At 41.5% G+C, this 22,216-nt stretch overlaps 1 long non-coding RNA gene across 2 annotated transcripts; it reads left to right on the top strand.

The window, feature by feature from the left end:
• Window positions 1-56: 56 nt before the first annotated feature.
• LOC115599229 lies at window positions 57-13,041 on the top strand. Of its 2 annotated transcripts, none has more exons than XR_003988229.1 (3): window positions 57-216; window positions 433-639; window positions 12,853-13,041. It is a non-coding gene; the product is annotated as an uncharacterized LOC115599229 (long non-coding RNA). The 2 variants fall into 2 exon arrangements; XR_003988228.1 differs by lacking the exon at window positions 12,853-13,041 and adding an exon at window positions 1,403-1,506.
• Window positions 13,042-22,216: the final 9,175 nt, after the last annotated feature.

Below are 22,216 nucleotides of genomic sequence, written 5' to 3'. Positions count from 1 at the left end.
GGGGCGGCCCGGGGGGAGCCGAGTCCTGCCCGGTCCGGCCCTGCCCTGCTCTGCCTTCCCCGGTCCGGCCCGGCCCTGCCGAGCCCTGCCTTGCCCTCCGGTCCTTCTCGGTGCGGAGCAGCTGCTGCTCCCGGGGGCTTGGGGTCAGGAAAGTTTCCGTGTGGGCCCGCAGCCGCTGCCCTGAGGGTTCCTAGAGCCGCCGGCTCTCGGCAGAAGGTTGGTTGCCTTGTCCCTCTCCGGTACTCGGTGATGGGTTCTGTCCGAGTGTGGTTTTTAATCATCGAACAAGGCTTTAAAATGCTGGTGCGGCTTATTTACTGTGCGTCATCCCCAAATTTGGTATCTTCTCCCTTGTGGGGAAAAGGAGCTACAGGTTTTATTAAATAAAGCTGTGTTACTTTTAGAGCCCTTCACACTACCTTTATTTCTTAGTTTTGTAAAATACTCCAAGAAGAAGGACGGAGGGAGCTTCCAGGGAGGTACCTGACCCGCAGGAACCCACCTCAAGCTCAGCACTGCCCTTCCCGCACCATCACCAGCACCAGCCGTGCCCCTGAGCCTCCCGCCTGCCCTGCCACAGCCTCCTAGAGAAAAGAAAGCCCGGGAAGAGGAGATAATGTCACTGTCAGTATTAATCAGGTCTGTAATTTGCCATCTGCTTTTTAGCTCTTTAATGGAGCTCTAACTGTAACTGCTCTCCAGCTCTGATCCCTCCCGGTTAGCCTCCAGGAGCCACAGGAGCAGTATGGATGTCTAACCATAGGCATCCCAGTGGCACTTTGGATGCTCTAGGGCATCCAAGACACAAGGCTATCAGATATGGCAGGGGACATTAAGTTATCATAGTATATGACACTCAAAATGCCACCATCCATGCACCTGACTTGTTCCCTAAAACATTCTCCGTTGTCCCACTGTACTCAGGAATTACTCTCAGATCTGCTCTGCTGATTCATGGCCTTATTTGCCCCCTTCCCCTCCTTCATGTCAGGTAACGTCCTCATTTGATCTAACACTTGCTCGATGGAACAAATCACCTGAAGAAGTTAAGCTCTAAAATAAGCTTTACAGACTCAGACAACCTGAAAATGGAAATGTTGTGGTTATTGCACAAAGCTTTCAAAAACCTGTAAAAATGCAACAGAAGTTAATTATGAAGCAGTGGGTTCTAGTATGCTATCTTAAAATTATTCCCTGAACAGCTATTTTATAACCAATATTTTGTATTAATACACTGCTTGTTGCTCCAAAACTCAATTAACATTTCTTGGTGAAATAAGCTATACAGCACCTACAGGAAGTAACTTAATACTCACCCACTTCATAAGTATTATTAAATAGTTTGGAAATAAAATTATGATCTTTGGAGATGCTTTATATCATGGTAACTTTATTCTACTAGATATTGAAAGATTACTGCATCCATTTCGCTCCTGGGAAATGGAGTCAGAGGAAACAGCAAATATAAGAGGCAGATCATCCTGGTGAAGAAAGATGTACAGCAAGCACATGTGCTGACTGACTGCAGAAGTTACACATGTGCCAGGCAGGTACACATTATATATATATGAAAACAGAAGCTGTAGAGACTCTGAGGCTTCATGATGTGCTGCTGAAATGGGATGCTGGCAGTGAAGATCTAAAAAGTGCTTACATTTTTACAGTTAATTTTCCCAGTGTCTACAAATATGCAAAACAAGCAGCTTCAAGTATTATCTCAATTTCTTCATTTGTGAAAACTGTTTGTATCTTCAGCTCATCTTTGGCTGCATAGTTTTCCAAGACCACCCTGTGTCTTTTGAGTATTCTCTAAACACTTTTTCAGCAATACAGTTATTCAGGCCTTTGCCTATAACTTCAGTAAAACAGAAACTTCACTGAAACTTCACACACAAAGAGCAATATTCAAAGCACCACAGGGAATTCTGAATTTACCATCTGTAATTTTAATCCATGAATTTATAGCTTCTAGTAGTGTCAGAAGTATCTGGGGTAATTATAAGATAATCCGCATTTCCTTTGACAAAAAAAACCACCACCCACACTACAACTAACAATAGCCCAGCCAGTTCTTAGGAAATCATTAGTGAGTGTAGCTGTCCTCACGAATTGCCACTTTATGTTGAAATCCTTTTTTACAGCAGGGTGTTTGAGAAGTTTACACAGAACTAGGCAGATTTCACTACCTGCCAGTCTCCTGGATCCTTTCAGCAACTTATTGCAGGTGGGATCTGGAGCAGATCCCATGGTGCTAACACTGATGCAAATCTTGTTTGTGAACAAGGGCTGTGCAGCCCTCCTCACTGCTGGATCTCACCTGGACACCAGTTCCTGGCAGCCAGGACCTGCTGCTGTACAGTTTGGAAGCAGCAGGAATTTCCTTTCAGACACACTGTCATCAATTATACCTCTTACTTTCCTGTTAGCAACAAGACTGAGCCATTAGTTATACTGAGTTTTGCAGATGGTTCCAAAATTTTTTACCCTGTTTTTTCAGTTGGGTTTCCAAGTTGCATCTGGTATTCTTCCTGTCAATTAAAGGTGTTCAGAATACATGTTTTAATGTTTATCTGGCAATATCTTCAAGGGACTGGAAGCTACATTTATGCCTGTTCACTCAAAGATAACTATCACATTTCCACTGTTTGAAGGAACGTAACATTTCAACTTCAAAATAAGAAATTGTCTAAACAGATTTTCTGAACAGTGAGCCACAACAACACAGCCGTGAAAACTTCAGAAAAAAACATCTCCTTGCTTATTTACTGCTACATCTGAAGGAAAACAAAATGACACCTAAAAACTGAAGAGGAAGAGGAAAGAGTAAGAATAATTTTGTTGAGATCTTGGTACCCCACATATGCTTACAAAATCATCAGGTCTATACACCTTAAAAATAAAACAGAATTAGGAGAGATAAAGAGAAGGGGAAATGCAATGATCAAGAAGGTGGAATAGTGCCAAATGGAGAGAGACTGAAATGGCTGGGGCTCTTCCACCTGCAGAGAAGGCTGGGAAAAGATATGCTCAGGGCTTACAAAATCATACAGGCAGTGGCTAAGGCGAATACAAAGTTGTTATTTATCAGATCTTACAATACTGGAATGAAGGTGCACACAGTGAGACTAATTGTGCATTACTAACAGCTGAAAGACAATACCTTTTTTCACAGCAGATAATTAATGTCTGGAGCTCCCTACCACAGGGTGTAGTAAAGGCAACAGTTAGCAGGTTCAAAAAGAAACTAGTCAAACTGGGTAACAGGACTACAAACAGATAAAAAAAAGAGAGCAGACAGGGATTCAGATATCATCTAACATGTCTAATTGATACCAACTCATAATTATGGATGCTTGGGAGTAGAAGGACTGTGAGCTTGCATGCTGATCCCTACACAGAGCATCCCCTGCTGCCACGGACAGAGAAAGAGTAGTGGGCCAGATGGATCTGTGTTCTGGTCCAACAGGACACATATTCAGGATTCCTTGGGTAGGCTTGTTTGCAGAATACACACAGAATTCCAATTTCAAGCCAATTTTAATTCACTCAAAACACAATAAAGGGATATACCTGTACATCACAAGGTCAAAGCTCATCTCTGTGAGCAACTAAGATAAAAAAGTTATAAAAATAATTAATTCCTTAAATCAGTATATGCCTCTTCATTGGAACTGTTAAAAGGTAAAAAGGACAAAAAAGATGAAGATGCTCTTAATTTATTTTTTGTTCATAATCCCCTATCCTATATTCCTGTAAAACTGCCAAATTAAAGCTTTTATGTAGATATTATTTTTTCTGCAGTTTCTTAGATCTCTAAGGGTGAGCCTACACCCAGGCCTTGCTCAGCAAACAGGCTCAAAGCAGAGAAAACACAGAGAATTGCTCAGCAGACAAGAGCTCAGCTCAGACCTCACCTGGGCTCAGCATCTCTGCAGCTTTTCAGTGCCAGAAAATAATCTGAAAAAACATTCTCTCATAAGTGCATAACTGTGCCAAGAAGATTTCAGTCGAAAAACATTTTAAAATAGCTGTAATAAAATAATTGCCAAATTATACTATGTTTCAACAGCAATTGTTTCAGTGTGCTACTGAAAACTGATGTACAGATGGTGAGGGGAATGTATAAAGTGTTACAGCAACTATACTATGAGTTTTACACTGCAAGTATGGGAGTTTTTATCAGTGCTGCATTAGCTTCTGTGAGCCTCAACCCCTTATAGGGTCCTACAGTGCTAGAAACTCTGAATATCACATGGAAAGACCATCTTTCTCAATGAAAAAAAACAGAAGCCAGCAGCACAACCCTCTTGGAATAACCCAGGAGTCAAGACAGCTGCTAAATAAGTGCCATCTCTTGTAATACCATTTAACTGAATGTTACAGCAGATATTTTGAATTCTTCTCTGAATGCTGAGACCAGGTAGGTCCCAGTGCCTGAGGAGCTGCTCCCTTGCCCCAGTCTGAGGGGGTGGGAGGACTGTCCTGATGGGTAACCCGGAGTTTAGGCAGCCCTGCTGAGTTACAGTTCAGGATGCAGCAGCAAACACCAGACCAACAGCTTTACAGATGAATTGTTTATCTCTAATTAACAGTACAATAACAAATACTAATCAGTAGTACAATTGCATGGATTGAGGCAACAGCAAATCCAGTAGCTCACCAATACTGAGCTAAAAATTAATATCCAGGCACACAATGATTCCCACACTCCTTCATTACTTGGACTTTTTAAGGAGTCATCACATCCCAATTCTGCTCTCCCTTGGTGCTGCTTCTGTCCCTGGTTGGACTTGATGATCTCTGAGGTCCCTTCCAACCCAGCCAATTCTATGATTCTATGGTGGGCACAGGGCCTAGAAACACCATTGCTGAGGGTTGGCCCTGGCCAGCAGCTGAGCACCTTGTACAGCTGCTCCCTCCCTCCCCAGAGGGACAGGAGAGGGGAGCAGGAAAAGTTAGGAAGCTCTTGGGTCAAGAAAAAGACTGTTCAATAAGCACAGAGGAAGGGAAAAAAAAGAAATAAAAATTTGTCCAGCAGCCGGGCTGAGCCTCAGTCCTTCCAGTCAGTGCTAGACAAATCACTGCCTTTCTCCTGAAAGCCACAGAAAACTTCAAGGGTTTACAAGATGCTCACCTCCACGATGAGGAGAACAGCATGGGGTTTCTGCCAGACTGTGGGTAAAGACACAGACTGCAGGGCTTGGACTCCCTGCCAGCAGTGAGGGCAGCAGTGGTCTGTGGGAGGGAGGTGTATGCAGGCAGCATGGCAGCAAGGGGACTGGACACTGTCCTGCAGTAGGGAGAGCCACCCCAAGCATGCCCTGATTGGCCTGGAGAGACTGTGCAATATCCTTCAAAATAAGAACTGACCTCTCTGGAAGAGAAGTTCTCTGGCAGTGTGGCAGGAGGCAAAGCAGTGCAGGCAGGACACTGAACTGTTTCCACTATTGAGCAACTGAAAGATCCAAGCAGGAACCCAAGACCACTTTCAAGGCAATCAGGTCTTGATTTCTTTCAGGTGGGGACACCAAACAAGATACAGAAATTAGTAACAGACCAGTGTTCTTTCATCCTAGAGTCTCCAAGACATCAACCTGCAAAATTTAGAGTAAACTTAACTCAACCTAACTAAGGCCCTTTTGATGGTCCTAACAAGCACCCTGAAGTAGAGCTTCCTCTAAGTTCTGCAGAGTATGGTTTATATCTTTTGAGACATGGGTTAAGCCAGTTTCTTCAAGATAGAGCTGACTGATGGCAGAGGAGGACAGGTCCTTTCTGATGTGATACAAGTTCCAAAGGATGACACGATGACAACTGAGACTTCCAGAGCCAAATGAGCTCTTGCAGAGTACGGATCACAAAGTGAGATTTTGCAGCAGATGCATTAGCAATGGAGGAAAAAGGGACAGCCTTAACAAAGCAAACTGTGTGATTGTGTTGGCTGATAGACTGGGAGACTCAGAGATTCCTCTAAATCATCCAGCAGTACCTTATCCAAGAAATCTCACTTTAATCAAACAATTTGCAAGCAGTATTATTATTGGCCTGGAGCCTCCACTTGTGCTAGCTGTGTGGGAAGAGATGCAGAACTATAGCTTTTATGTAGACACCAAATGTAGTTCATCCAGCCAGAATGTGAGATTTTGCTCAGAGGCTTCAGTGATGGAACACTTGGATTTTTAAAAATTCAGACCCACAGAATTTTAGTTTGAAGCATAATAGAAAAAGGAGTTTCAGATAAGGGGTAGCATACTAGTAGGAATAGCAAATAGCTCCAAAGCCTTTGAAATTTAGCAGCATCATTCCTATTTCAACAGAGGTCACTTGGATACCAAGCAGCAATTATTTGCATGCTGTGTACCTTAATGAAAGAGACTGCAATGCAGCAAAGCTTTACTGGTTTATATAGTGTTGCTGGTTTCTGTATCTATTTGTTTGTCTTAAGATATAAATTTCTTCATTTCTTTTGGTTTTGAAAACATGGATGTTTGAGATAGCCTGTTTTAAGTAAGCCTTATTTTAGTAGCTTTTAAAACCACTGTTTAATGAAAGGCAAACTTGTAAAATTTTAGGTGTTTTGCCTGGTTGTATTTAGTTATTTGCCTAGGTGTTGTATTTAGCTCCATGGCTAACTCATCAATTAATCTCTTTGTTGAGGAGGGGATTTTGGAGCTGTAATGTGACATGCCTAGTGTGGATACTAGTGATTTTTGTGGATAAGTGAATTCCCAGATGCTGGGACAGCTATGGGATGATTACATCCTACACATTACCACTGTCCCAGGAACTGTTCTGACTTTGTCTTGCTATATACATACCCAAAGACCCATCAGTAATTTAGAATATTTTTCTTTAATTTTTTCAATATGTGAGCTGCATCTAAGTTTCAGGGAGACAGAGATTACACAAAACTTAAGCTTTTCTTACTTACTCTAAGATGTCTTAGAAGTAGTTCTGAACCCCCTGCTCTGATGCAACCGAACCGCTCTGTGATTAGAAGAAACAGCATTTGTTTCTAACATTCATTTTCTAGGGTTCTGTATTGGGGAGGAGGGGGAAGAAAAACTCTCCCTTGCTACTGAGGTAGCGCTGGGCAGGCAGAAAGCAAACGGTGCTGTGACTGATGGCAGAAATGTCGCTGAAACCAGGAGGTGGCAGCAGAGCCCAGGGAACGAGCCCCCGCCTGGCAGCACTGCCCCAAATGCCACTTCGGTCCCGAATGGCTCCGGGGTTGCCGTCGGGGAATTTTAAAAAAAAAATTCCCAGCAAAACACTTGCTCTTCAGCCATGTGCCACATTACTCTTTGTATTCCCCACAGCTGCAATAATCCGAATAGGAATCAGATCCCTTTTTGCAAAAGGGGATTTTTATCTCACTTTTAGTTTCTGCAGATCCTTAGCTCTGCCTCCGGTTTGGAAAAGCCAGCCTCAATTTTAAACCCAACTTGACTTTCTAGTGTTTATTCCTCAGACAAGTCAATACTTCATTGCAGAAATGTTATTGTATTTAAAAGGTTGCATTTTTTGGTTTTTGTTTGTTTTATGTGGTTGATTTGCTTGTTGTTTTTGTAAAACATTACAATGTTACAAGGAAACATCCTCTAAACTTGAACAAAAGCAAAGGGACCAGATTACAAGACTTAGGGTACTTAAACACAAAAGTGAAGCTCTTCTGACAGAGAATATCCAAAGAGATTATTTCCAACACTTAGAATACTTTGATACTTCCCCTGCTACTATAAAGCATGTTTCATCATGACAGAAAAAAGTTTAAATTTCATTGCCTTAACTGAAAAAAAAGATGTAGAGACATCATCTTTTACCACAGCAAACTTCACTAAAGATTGTATGAGCCCAAGCAATGTAGAAGGGGTTGAGGGATCTCTCAAAAAGCTGTTCCTCTAGCTGTATAGCTAGAAGCTTGGAACACAACAGATAAAGGAGTAATCGTGGTCAAGAGCTAGCAAGGAACCTTAAAATGGGCTTGATGAAGCCAGGATGAAGAAAAGGAGGTGGGGGGGCTGTGTAAGGGACAGCTTGGAGGTGGCTTTTGTCTGGTTTGTGGGAAAGCACAGGGAGCAGCAGCATCCCCTGGGAAAGAGGGAGGACACTGGACCTTGCTGAGAGCCTCCATCAGCCATAACCCCATGGATCAGGAGCCACTAATCAGGTTAGGTAACACCTTGCTGTAACTAGTAGGAAAGTGAGCCAGGCTCTAATCTGTCAAGTATGAGCTATGAACTGGGCTGCCTGCCATTGTGGAGGGCACATCCTGGCTCCTTGGACAGAGATCACACAGAGCAGTGCTGAGTAAGTAATAAAGTAATAGATGTAACCCTGGGCTTTCCTGTGGCACCACAGATGCCACTGAGTATGGTTGTCCTGGATATTGGCATCCACAGGTGACCTGCAAATTCATGGAGAGATTCTGGAAATGAAGGACAACACAGAGTTTAGCAATGGATTTCAAGGGCGTTGAGAGGATAAACTGGCAGGTCTTACACCCCAGGAGGTGTTGCTTTTAATTAAAACAGCTGAAATTTCCTCAAGATGCACAACACCAGACTAGTCAAAAGAACTCAAAATACTACAAAAGCAACTGCAAGTTCACAGGGAGGTGGCATTAGATGGTTTGTTATTATTTTTGTGTCTAAATTCTATGTTTAAATAGACCTGTAAACCCCCATTTAACATGCCAATTGACAAAAAGATTCATCTGTATTAGGTAAGCAATTTCTTCATGTTCTGTGAACGACTTCACCACTCATTGCCTGCAGGTAAAGATATGATGAACATAGTTCAGCAGGGAAGGTTTTGATTGGCATCTGTGCAAGATCAATCACTGAAGAAAAATCAGTCTGTAAGTCATTTATTCCCTTACTAGATGAGCAAAAGCTTGTCCCCAGCCAAAATGATGGCATCCTCTGCTATATAATGGGTTCCCCTCTGGTTACATGCTAATGGACAAGTATCTTCAGTCCTTGTCTCTGTCACAGGAGAACTCTTACACGTTAAGAGAAGGGATTAGCAGACTTGGCAGTGGAACTGCAAGTGGACTTTTGTCCACATGATGGACAAAACAGCTGCTGACTGTCCCTGCTGCATTCCCCAGTTCAGCTGCCCTTCAGGAAACCAAAAAGCAGCAGTGGTATCACTAATGCAAGAGATAACTATCAGCTCTTGCTGTCACTTCTTCCCATAATTCAGAGAAATTCAATAATTAATAATTTCAGAATGCTTTGTATTTAAATCCCCTTCATTTCTGTTTCTTCCATCACTAAGTGTTAGCATAATCTTCCTTCAGATCACAATAGTACCTTAATTCAGGGAGCTACAACACAACAGAGTTTATAATGGATCTATAAGAAATGAGGACCAAAAAGCTGTCCTAGTTTTTTTAATAATGTTATTCATCCTAAGATGAGAGCACATGAAGAAAGTTCTTAATGCCTTGAATAATCAAATCAAATCAATAATAAGAAATAATAAGAAATCCACCTGAGTTTTAAAACAAACTCATCTACATTACTGATGACCTCTGAAGGGGCTCCCAGGCAACAACAACAGCAAAAAAAAGGTAAAGATAAACTTATTTTTTTCAGCAGCACTTATATTGCATTCTGTATTGCAAAATAGCTACCCAAATTCTAACAGAAACCACCATTACTTCCCTTACCCTCGTAAAGAAAGACAAAGAGCCCAGGGAGAACAGAGCTTCCCTGGCTTATGGCTTTTTAGAAATTACCTGCCAAGTGTGTAATTTTAAAGTGATTGTCTTCCATTAGGGCTACAATAAACAGCATGGTGGAAAATTCAATCTGATTAGCTTTTCTAATGAGCTGCAGGAGGTTGTGGAGGCCAGAGTAGAAGAATCTTAAACATTTCATCACTGATTACAAACCTGCCTCTGAATTAATCACATAATGAAGTGCATAGATTTAATGAACCTAATGCTGATCAACAAATTATCAGTGATCCTTGTGGATTTTTGGCAGGCTAAACACCTTTTTTCTAAGATTACCTAAAGCAGCAAGGATACAAAAAATATGCACTTTTTAAATGCAATACCCAGTAGATGTAAACTTTATAATTCACACAATTATTTAATTTACTCACAATGTGTTCAAATTCCTGTTGGGTCTCCAGGAGGGCTGTTGTTATTGCAGATGCAATTTAATTGAGACAGCAGCAATTAAAAGATGAGCTAAACCTTGAGAACTTTTAACTACAATCTCACTGGAACAAAATGGAGCTCTTACTCTGCAAATCAGAGCAGAACAGGTTTTAGGTATTGCCAGTGAACTAACTATGTTCAAGTCCAAATTTCTAAACCCAAACTATCTCTTTGGCAGAATTACCAAATTCAAACTGCATTTGAACTGCAGCCTCAAAGACCTCCCAGTGTCTGCTCTGCACTCCTCCAGCCACTTCTTGCCCCTCCATGTTTCATTCACATCGCTGGCATTTAATTACATCTATTTTGCTGTAGAATATCTGGCCACAATACTGCAAACCAGTTGTATCTAGCTGGGCAAAAGAACAAAGCAAATAACTACTGCCTTTGGTACCCAATGGGATGTTTAAGCTGAGGGTAACATCTTGGCTGTGGCTGATCAGCCTGACCCCCATTTTTTGTGAGACAGACCCTGGGCTGGGTTTGAGGCACAGGGAGAAAGAGTTTCACTTGCTGTTGCTTCTGAGTTTTGGCATACTCCACTCTTGGGATTTCTTCTCCTTTTCTGCTTAGTCACCAACTTAATACTCACTGAAAGATCAAAGCCATTGCTGTTAAAATCAAATATACTGCTATTGGGCACTGCCAGAATCAGGGGATGGACTAGATAGACCTTTACTCTGATGCAGTATGGCAGGTCTTATGTTCTTATTATGACTTAAAATTTACTTTCCCCAAAGGGATGTGCTTGTGGAAGTCCATCTGTCAAGTGATTCATGGGGAGTGGACATAAAAGAACTGAATATGACTAACGGAATACATTAAAAAAATTAAACAAGTATTCCTGGCAAATGAATACTTGAAAGATCTTAAATAAAACCACTAGGAACTTGAATTTGCCACCTCTCTAGTATCTGTTTTGCATTTTAAATGCTTGCACCTTTGATGAAACATTTTTTTAACGTTATGTATTGCCCTTTCCTTATGAAAACATATGTGGCTTTTCCTTTCTGTACCTCAGTTGTTTTGGATTAAAGAAGAAGAGGCAATTACAGCAATATCAAAGAAAGAGACAGAAGCAATCGCATGGATCAAATTATTGTCTCATTGAAATCCAGGGGCCTGTTACTTGCAAGCTCAGTCAGACCAGGCAGGATTCAGCCCCAGTGCTTGAAACAGTGGCAAATTTTGGTTTAATCCTCGAGCGTTACTCATCTGTGACCAATATGATTTATCTTGCAATGTTAGGTTTTTTGGTATTTGACTGAATGGCATGCAATAAAGATAGCTCTGGAAATCAAAGACACTCTAAATAAAATGTCTAAACTTCATTTGTAAAGTAAATTTTGTAAGAAATGTAATTTTTACTTCAGCTGCTGACTTCAAATGCTCACTGTGGAAGTGGAGCTGATTGATAGATTACTTTTTGAAAGTACTTTTTACAACCATCTTTGTTATCAGGGAGTGGGGATAAGCTCAATTCTATGGCAATAACCATTTTATAGATTATTCCCAACATCAGTATGTATGCTTTCAAGTGGTGGTATGCATGTGTCATAAATACTGTATCTTTATGATCCTGAAAGGGCATAATCAGAACAGATCAGCAAAGCCAACAGATATGTGACTGCATCTAGAGGTGGAATGGCATAACATTGACACTCAGATAAAATAATCTCATTTTTCTGCCAACTGCAGACAAAGTATTACTGTGGCTCTGAGTGTGACACGTGTCTCTGAAATGTCTTTCTCTAAGCACAATTTCCAACATCAGCTGTCATGTTGCTTTGGAGTTTTTATGATAGGCTTAATTTCTAACCTTAGAAAACAAGACTCTGGAGCATCAGCAAGTTTTTCAAAACCTGTAAAAGAACAGGAATTCTGTTGGATGCCACCTTCAGTGAAATGGAAAGATGCTGACATTCAAAAATAGACAAAGATGAAAATCGTGATGTGCTTCACATCCCACTCTCTGCTGGTGATGCTCAGCTTTTCTGGATATCAAGCCCTACACAAATAAACTGAAAATAACTCAGAGAACCAAATTTATAAACCTGAGAGCCAAAAAAGTAGATTGGAGTATCCCTATTTATTAACCAAAGAGAAACTAAGCTGAAATAATTCTCAGCAGAATTTGGACACTCTGGAATGGTTTCTTGCTGCACTCACCTATTCTCCCCCACGTCTCTTTACAGGAACTCTAGAATGGATCTGAAATAGCTTCAACCCACCCCCCTTACCCTCCAATTAATTGGATACTTCTCAACAGTACTTAAATAAAGATGTGTCAAGTCATTTAACCTATAGCTCTACTATTTAAGCTAATAGCCCTTGCTGTACATTAACCAACTATCTCTTATTCTGTGTTAGTGAATTTAAGGAGCGACTGATTGACATTTTAAAATATAAAATAAAAACACAATTTACATTTTTGGAGACTTGTAGCTTCCTTCATTACTTTCCTAAATTTAACAAAGTCAGTTCTTTCAACCTTCCCTTCCAGGCTGTGTTTCCTAAACCTCTTATGGCTTCAGCTCTCCTTCTTTGTCCCCCCAGCCCTGGTTTTACTCTTTTCAAACTGCCAAGTCCAGAGCAAGATACAACAATCTGGCTCAACTCTTACAAGTGCTAAATGGAACAGGGCAATCATTCTCTCTTTCCATATGTGCTTTCTGCAGACACATTCAGTCTGTGATAGATGACACCTCTTCAAACCACCCAGCTACCTACCCACTACATTCCTCTGCATTTATCTCATGGAGAACTGAAGAATTGCCACACCAAACCAAGAGGAAAAATAATTCCTGATTTTGAAGTTAATTAAATGGCTGAGAGTCAGCAAATCTCCATGTGTCCCAACCCTGAGCAGTCTCAGCATCATTCCAGCTGTGTGCTATGGTAAGTGTAAGAAGGCAGGCCAGAGAAATCTGTTTAGTAGAGCATTATGATGGGTCAAAGAAAGTTCTTGGCAGGCTACACAAGCTCATGGGTCAGATGTTATGCAGTCCTGTTTTATGTCTCATCTTTTATGTACAAATTCTTGGGAAGTTCTTCAATAACAAAACTTCTGTTGCTATTTTACATGTTGTTCCAATGTCTGAAAATCTACAGACTGAAACTTCAGGTGCATGCTTTTGTTTACAGATGTTTGAATTCACACATTTGCTATTGAAACTTACTGCCAGGATTTTCAATCTATTTAACAAATCTAACATTTCCACATGTCTGCCAAATTCCTGCACCTCAAGGTCCTCCAGGGTGCACAGTTAAAACTGGATGGGAAGTCTGTAAATGATGCAGACAGATACTGCATTTAATCAGAAGGGTAAATCTTTAAACAACAGAATATATGCAGAACACTAATCTATATTCTTATGATTTTAAAGTTGTGTAAAGCTTTTTGTTTCTTTGCAAGAAAATGAGAGGTTTGCATTTTCAAATACAGAGCAAGTATATTAAGTAAGAACAATGCAACATGAGGCCAACTCCAGCAGTCCTTGCTCAGTTCTTGCTCAGCCAAAGCTTGCACTGGTCTCTGAATGAGTGTAAACTGGGAAATGACCTCAGGACATGGCTTACAGATAGAGCTTGGTCCAGAGGCTTCAAACACAAAGACACTTGTTAAGGTTACTCTAGAATGAGTCTTTCAGTATGAGTTCCCTTCATTAAGAGCCCAATAGTTTCCCTAACAAAATCAGTGGAAATTTTCCCATTGTTTACAGATAGAGCATTTTAGGGCATTGAATGGACATTCACAAGCAAAAGGTATTGCTATACAAGTGGGTCAGATCTTGGGTAAGGCTTTAAATGGAGGAAGAAAGAAAAGAGTAGATTAAACAGGAATAGAATAGAAAAGAAGAAACAGAGATGGTCTTTGGCCTATATAAGTGCAGCTTATAAATAATAAAAAATGCCAGGAGAGAGCTAAATTCACTGCTGTCATCAGCTGCTCTGACTCTTGATTCAAATCAATTTCTGTCCTTTTACATCCACCTGACCAGTTCTCCTGGACAAATGCAAGCTTCCAGAATACCTGGTCACACAGCTGAGGCCTTGCACTGCTTGTACAAACCTGAGTGACCCAGCTGCCACATGTTGATGTATCACTGGGCCTCCTGGCACCCTGGACCTGTGGCTGCTTTTTCAGTCATGCAGAACTGTGAAGGCTGCAAGTCAAACCCACTTCAGCTGAGCAAAGCGACTCGTGTGCCATTTTTTGAATATACAGCTCTATAAATCCCAGTATGGCCTTTTGAACTGTATATTACTATAGAACTGTGGGAAACCCCTTTTGGGAGAGAAGTGGCACAGTTGATATTTATCACTACAAAGTCTATTGCAACACACTGTCTCTTTCCTTTGAAATAAAAGCTTTTGAATTACAGATGATTAAATATATTCACACCCCAAGCGAAACCAGAATATTCCTGGCTTTTTGCCAGTATCGGCTTGGGTGTGAAATATTTGACATTTTGTATTATTTTTTACAGTAATAAAAGCACTTTCTCAGCTAAAATCTCCTTTGCCATCCAGCAAGTGACACTGGGCTTACAGATAGCAGAGGCACATGAGTAAATCTATAGGTCCCATGACTGGGGATGCCCAGCAGTGCCAGGCATTGTTCTACATAACTGCTTATAGGTGCCATCATCAGGTAAAATCATCAACCACAGCCAGACTTTGACAGATTAGCAACAAGCCATACTTTGGGATGTATTTTAATAACAGTAATGTCATTAATCTATGCACGTGACCAATGAAGCAAGGCTGCTACACTGTCTGTGTGCAATGTGGCTGAGTTAGCACTGATGCAGGAATCTTACCTCAGCATTTCCAAAATCTCTAGCTCTGCAAGCTGAATGTTGCATTAACTTATCTTCCTCTCCCATGTATTGACATTTCTTTCCTTTGGGGAAGAAGGCACAAGATTTTAAAGGAGTGAGAAAGATGTTAACCTTGTAAGAGGGATCAGATGCAGAGTGAGTTCTGAGTTAATCTCTAACACCCGTGGTCACTTCAGTACTGCTGCTAACAGGGTAGGTAAGTATTCCTCTCTCCAGGACATGAGGAGTCACCCCATTAAACCCTGATCTTGTCAAGTTAGGGGAGCTGGTGAATCTGTGAGGACCTGCAGAGCAGAGACTGGTGGATTTCAGACTGGTGAAGTGGAGAAGCAGTGAGGGCACAGAGCAGGACCTCGCAGACACTCGCTTTCTATTTTCTTCCTGAGAAAGTAGAGCTGTCACACCTCCTGCCAATGTCTCAACCAAATTCTCTTAGATGTTATTAAACAGAAATAGAGAAGAAGAAGGAAAATTTCTCTTCCTGATATAACAGTTGCTTCTATCATTCAATTCACCTCCAAGCAGGGATCCATCACTTGAAACTTCACAGGACAGAAGGATGCTGCTGACTTGAGGGTCCAATTTTTAAAAGGGACATTACAATGTATGACTGAAGACAGCCACTCTGGGCCTGATTTACAAAGGTATCAGAGGCCCTCATGATATAGTCTGGAATCCAAGACTCTTGAGTCATTTAAGCCTCTAAAGCTATGATCTGAACAGGAGTTTTGTGCTTAAACTGCTTAGAAATTTTTTTAATCCCTTCTGGACTTCTAGTCTCTTCCCACTGGTACTTAAATGCCATTTTACATCAGGAATGGTTTAAATCTTCAAATAGTTTTTCTTGAAAGGAGTAAATAACTAGTTTTTGCCTCTTTACACAGGAAAAATTGCATGATGAGTCCTACAAACTCTCTGAATTATGGGAGCTTCCTGCATAGTCAGTGGACACTGAACAGCAAGACCACAGTCTGAGAGAGTTCTGTGTTTGAAAGCTACAGAACTTTCACATAGCCCTGTTTTACAAATATGTATCTACCCCCCCAAAAATACCCCAATAAGCAAACCCCCCAAAAAACCAAGGAAGGGGGTGTAAAAAGGAAAAAAATCCCTATGCCTTAAAAGTATTTAATTATTTGTGAATGGATCTACGTATGCATCTGCTAGCCAGCAGACTTTCCTGCTCATTTATGATGTTAAGGGTTGGGATACATGACCCAGTGGGCAGGAAATTAGGCACACACACACACAAATGTTTCCCTCTTTCTGCCTCCCATAGAAATGGCATAAAGAAAACTTGGGGGGTGGGGAGGGAGGGAGCAAGGAGAGACAGATCACAGTTGTTGCAGCTTTCCAACACAGTTTTTACCAGCTGCCACCTCCTGACACAGATGTTTTGCATGGGGTGAGGATGCTACAGGAGGGCTCTGGCCTGTGTGAACACCCGTGAGCATGCGACACACAAATGACAACAAAAGGCCCTGTGAAGTCTGTGTGTGCTCCACACTGCCTGAAATGCTGAAAGCCACTTTTAGGAGACAATTTATAGAAAAATAAAAAAGTTTACAAACTGGTTTATGAGACAGTTAAGTGGTTCTTGAGGGGGGGTCTTTATAATTGAATTATAAGAACAAAAGAAATCTGAGGAGCAGGCAGAGGCCTTAAGGCCCAACATGCTTGACCTCATTTGGTTTAATTGCATTGCTGGCTCTCTCACTATAGCCTTCACTTGGAGAACAGTCTCTGGAAATCATTTAAACTCCTTGCTTCAGTTGCCTTTGTTAGGGATTTAGTCAATAATTTTATTACCTCTTTGGTAAGATAGCTTTGAGTGCCCCAGTCTTTAATTAAAAGCCTCTTAGTTTTGAATCCTTTAGCAATATGAACATACCTATCCAAGATCTTTATCAGAACCTTCTATACATTTTATAACTTCCTGCTAGTCATCTTGAAGATGCTGTTTCCCATTGTGAATAAACCCAGCTCCCTTTGCATTGTCAGTCTGTCAGGAGCACATTGCTGATGGCAGGCTGAGCTCTGCAGACCTTCTCAAGCACCAGTGCTGTGCCAGCAGGAGGGTGGCCAGGGCTGCAGACACTGTTGGGTGGGGAGATGGAAGAAGTGTCTGCAACTGGGGCCAGCAGAGGTACTGCAGCAGTCTTGAATCAGGACTTGGTCCTAATCCTGCCACCTTTAATACTGTAGCCTGGGGCTAATGAAATGCAGATTTTGCCTTCCTGTGTGCTGCTAGTGGTTATAGCAAGATCGAAGGCACAGTCCCCAAGACTTTTCCTTCTCTTTGTCTGTAACAAGTGTTAAATTTTGAGCAAGCCCTTCCTGGAAGTATTAGCTTCAGACTTACTTTTTATATCTGCTCATCTTTGACTTCCTTACTTTTAATAGTTAGGTTATTTCTTTGAAAATCAGCTCTTGTTTTTCAGGAGGGTTTCTGTTTAGCCAGTGACCCACCCAGAATCACAAATTCAATGCAATATTTTTAACTTCAAGGGATGTGAAGTGAATGCTTGCAAAGCTGGAAACAGTTATTACCCATCTGAACATGGCTGCAGTGTTTAGTTCTCCAGGAGCAGAGCAAGGGATAATAATGAAATGGGCACAATTAAAATGCTAAAACTCCTGGTAACTTGATTCCATCAGGGCTCAGCCTTGCTTTAAGAGAGCTGTGGCCTCCTTCGGAGCAAGTTTTGCAAACTTTCAGTTCTGATCCTGGCCTCGCTTGTGCTCTGAATCCTTGCGCAAAGTGAGTCAGTCCACTGTGCTCCCTGATCAGAGCTGCTCACCACTGCAAGGATGAGTTAAGTAAAGATCTAAGCAGTGTGAAGTGGGCCCATCCTGACAGTCTCAAGGCTGCCAGGGAAGCTCAAGTTACAGAAGAATGTACCACAAAGCAGCACTTTTTTCACCTGTCCCGAGTGCTTCCACCCTCCTTCCAGCACAGATCCACCCAGGCAGACCAATAGAGGGGCTCCCACAGGCTGCTTTGGCTCCTTGCTGCCTGCAGGTAAGGGGAAGGCTCAGCAGCTCCCTGCACAGGTTCTCCTGGGCTGGGGGAAGGCTCTTTATACCCCTGTCCCCACACTGAATTTGAGAACAATCTGCTTGCCACCATCAGCAGTTCAGCCAACTCTTCCAAGAAGCACCTGAGCACCAATGCCAGTTTACCACTGTTCTCTAGTTCCAGGCTAAGTCACAACCTTTCTGCCTCAGTTTCCCTTTCTGAAAAATTAGGGTAATTGTGCTGGGGGGGGGGAAGGGGTCCAGAGAAACTAATGAGCTTTTGTAAAGGGCTTTGAATATGAATACTGCTGTGGATAGGAAGTGCTAACTATCAATTATTAAGTGGGAGTCAGGTTTCAGGAGCTTTACAACAGGGAAAGGTTAAGCAAGTGTAATAGCAGAAGACATGCAATGAAGCTCAGTACTGCCCTGTAGCACTGGCTATGAAAAGCTAATATGCACAGTAAAAATTCCAGCTCTGTGGTCTATGCAGAGTATTTTGCTCTGCTGCTATAATGATGACACTTAGAATTAGACCAACATAACCTAGAGAGCTCTAGGGACTCATCATCTCTGAGATTTCACTTAATTATTGGCAAACTCTGTCATTTAGTATCCCGAGCAGGCTGCTCTATGTATAACCAACACATCTAATTTGATTTCATCTTGAATTGCTCCTGTGAGTGGTCTTGAATGGAACCGCATCTGGTATCTTGGCAACGTCTCTTCTTCTCTTGGAGAGAGCTGTCCTTGAATCTATAAAATGGATCTCTTACTGCAGGGGGTGTGTGTGTGTGTGCATGTGTGCACGTGTTGGAGGGGATAAACCCTCTGAGAGCACACAAAGGAGGCTTTGCTTACATGCAGATATGATGTGTTTAAGTTTTTAATAGATTTTTTTTTTCCAGATAAATTCCAACCCTGAACCTCCGTGCACATCTTTTTTAAGCTAGGGCAGTGGATTTGAGAAGCACTCAGTCTACTTTATCCTTAATTGGTGCTTTCAAGAAGGAACTGCTTGCCAGTCTGTATGGAAAAAGCATTACTGCTTTCCTCTCTTTGTGATACACAATTAGAAGGGAGAGTGGGGGGATCAGATGTGCATTTCAAGGAGAAAAAAATCATAACAGTATAGTCAGAAACTGATTTTTCTGTGTGATTTTTCTGGTGATGGTCGGAAGTGAATCCTAAGGAAAGCTCAGGATAAAAGTACCAGCTCAGGTTTATTTTTATGCTCTATTACTCAGAAACTATCTGACACTTTTTCCAGCCTTCTCCTGGCCATTCCCAGACTACCAAGTTAAAGTTTTAGTGGGACTAAAATACAGACTAGAATTCTGAACTTTACCAATTACTAGGTAACCTGAGGAACTTCTCACTTGACAAACTCATATTCATAGAATTTGTTTTTTTCCCACAGGAGGATCCAGTGTTTTTCTTTTCAAAAGAAAGCTGTAACTATTTCTTGCTTTAAAGACAGGTATTCTACTAGATTCTAGATAGCACAAACTGCCTATATGCCACAGATACTGACTATTTACCCCTTTACTTTTCTCATTTCTCTTAAGCAGAGTGCAACCACAATAACACACGCATTTGTGAATATTCTGTGTTTGAGTGCTCAGTGTGCATTCAGCAGCTTTAATAAAATGCTTCATGCTTCCTGGATGTACAGGTTATGAATCACTTAACGTGTAGAAGATGACCACGTAGCATCATCTTTACAAAGCTGTATTAGCATTCTGCTGCCAGTGGAGCAGCTGTGGTGGTATTTATGTTACTCTGCACAGCTCAGCATTGAGCCAAGGAGGTGGATGAATGCAATGCTCTGCTCAGGCACATGGGAGTTAATTATGAAAAGGTGTGATCTTTGATGGGTATTTTCTTCTGTAATTATATCCCTCACTTAACAAGGCTTCTTCCTGACTGTTCCTCCCAATAACAGTATGCTTTTAACAGAGCAATAATTGCTATTGTTATTTGCACTGCAGGTTTGGTCAGATGGAGGAACTTCACATGACCTTCAAAATAAATGGGAGAAAAGAGTGATGCTAACATCATGGTATCTTGGGTGCTTATTAGGGGAAGAAATGTTTGGAATCAGGATGGAGTCAGTAGTATTGCTGAGAGATCTCTAAATAACCTCACTGACATATGGCTCCCCAGCCTGAGAGCTACACTCTGCCTGACACTTCCAGTTGAGGCACTGATTCCACTACGTTCCAACGAAGTTGGACTAACTAGCAATGAAAATGTTCATAAGCTTCTATGAAAATGAGTGATGTCAGGATCAAACAAAGGGACTTGTGCCTATTTTAGAGTATAAGTAGATCTGGTTTTAATTTTTTTGAAAACTTTGCTCAACATGGGCCTTTCTCCAATTATAAGAATAAAATACAATTTTAGTTACTTTTAAATTCAAACCATTGTGCTGGCACTATGCAATGGAACAGGTCTTTTAAAAAACATTCCAGGGCAGTCCTCTGATTAAAAAAATTGATGACTGCTATACCAGACAATCTCTCAAGATCTCTGCCAGCTTTATGGTTTTACAATTTGTCATTGGTCTGGAAAAATCTCTGTTCTTATTCTTATCCATGTAGTTGTGCTGTCTTTTTTATGCAAAAGAGCAGTGCCATAGGGAGGATGAAATAGTTTGCCAAGAATCAAAAAAAGCAATCAGTGATCAAGTCTGTGCAGAAATCAAATTTCTTGTTTTCCACTTTACAACCAAAGAGCATGGCCTCTGACAGAAGTGCTCAGCTGTCAGATCTACACAACAGATACATTCTCTACAGACCTTGCTGCCTGATCCTTCCAGTTAAATGCTGAATGCACAAACAACTGTTGCATTAATTTCTTTAAGTCTCCTTCACCCTTCTTTCCATCTCTTTCTTACTTCCACTTCTTCATATTCCCATGATATCATCTTGCCTTTCCAGGTAGCCATTGTTGCCCTGTTGACCAGGCGAGTGTTTCCCTTGCTTCCTTCCTCATGGCTTTTGGAGTTCCAGAAGGAATGAACACAGCTGCAGTGGTTCAGAGAAGAACTGGAGACAGGTTTGACATGTAGGAAAGGAGAATGGACTGAAGAAGTGGTCCCAGGCTTTGCTGGCCTTACCATGAACTGGAACATAAACTGAAGTTTGTGAAAACTCTCCTGGGAGAGCTTAACACCAAATAATTAGGAAATGCCAAGAGCGTTTGAGTCCCTCCTCCCTGCAGGTGTTTCATGCCAGTGGATGTGACAAGCTCACAGCCACAAGGCTGAAGAATTCCAGCCCTTATTTAAATCAAACTTGCAATGATATCTCAGCAATTTTCCAAAGAAAATTAGGACTGTGCAGTCATGATGTCTGTCTGTTCTTTGTCCCAGTAATGTTTGAACTGGATGGCCAGCTTCAAGGAAAACTCTTTCAAAGCTACTCAGCTGCCATATTTAATACAAGTGAGTGTCTGGACAGAACATGAAAGCTTTTGCCATAAAAAGGTCCTAAGCCTTATAACAAAGATCTGGAAGAGGATACATGGTTGCACATCCTGCTCTGAGTTAGACTCAAATGTTTCTACATTTTTCTCAGTGAAAAACTTTTGTTCTTGAAAATCTCTAGCAAGGGGATGTCACAGCACCTCTTGTCAAACTCAGAGCTGCTACCTAAGTTTTTGCCTTTCTCCACACACTGCTGCCACACCAGCTTGGTTTGGGGGACAGTTTTAGAGCAAAGTAAATAAAGATGCTTAAAAGGAAAACAGAAAAGGAAAACACTTTTGAGTAACAATGCCAGACACCAGCTCCACATCCTGAGATAACAGCTCCAAAACACAACAGCTGTCTGTAGAGGCAGGCCCTTTCAAAATTTAAACCAGTATTTGGAAAAACCAGCTGCAATAGTCACATAAGCACAGATCAAAACAGCAGTGCTAGGTGCTGCCAATTTGTTGCTGACAATGCTTTGTGTCACTACCTTCATTTAGGAACATGAGATGGGAAATACAGTCTTAATACCTAATTATCTCCAGTAGCCTCCGCTCCTTGTGTCATCTCGTTTTTGGTGTAAATCTACTCTACATGCCATGCCCTTTTTTGAGAGGCAGGGACTGAGGGCTGAATGTATACAAATATCACTCAAGGTGCATCCCCTAGCCTTGAATCTGAGTGAGCAAGTATTACTCAGTTTTG

The sequence above is a fragment of the Calypte anna genome, chromosome 15, assembly GCF_003957555.1.
Source record: "Calypte anna isolate BGI_N300 chromosome 15, bCalAnn1_v1.p, whole genome shotgun sequence".
NCBI classification, from domain to species: domain Eukaryota; kingdom Metazoa; phylum Chordata; class Aves; order Apodiformes; family Trochilidae; genus Calypte; species Calypte anna.
This window is presented reverse-complemented; position numbering and strand designations above follow the sequence as displayed.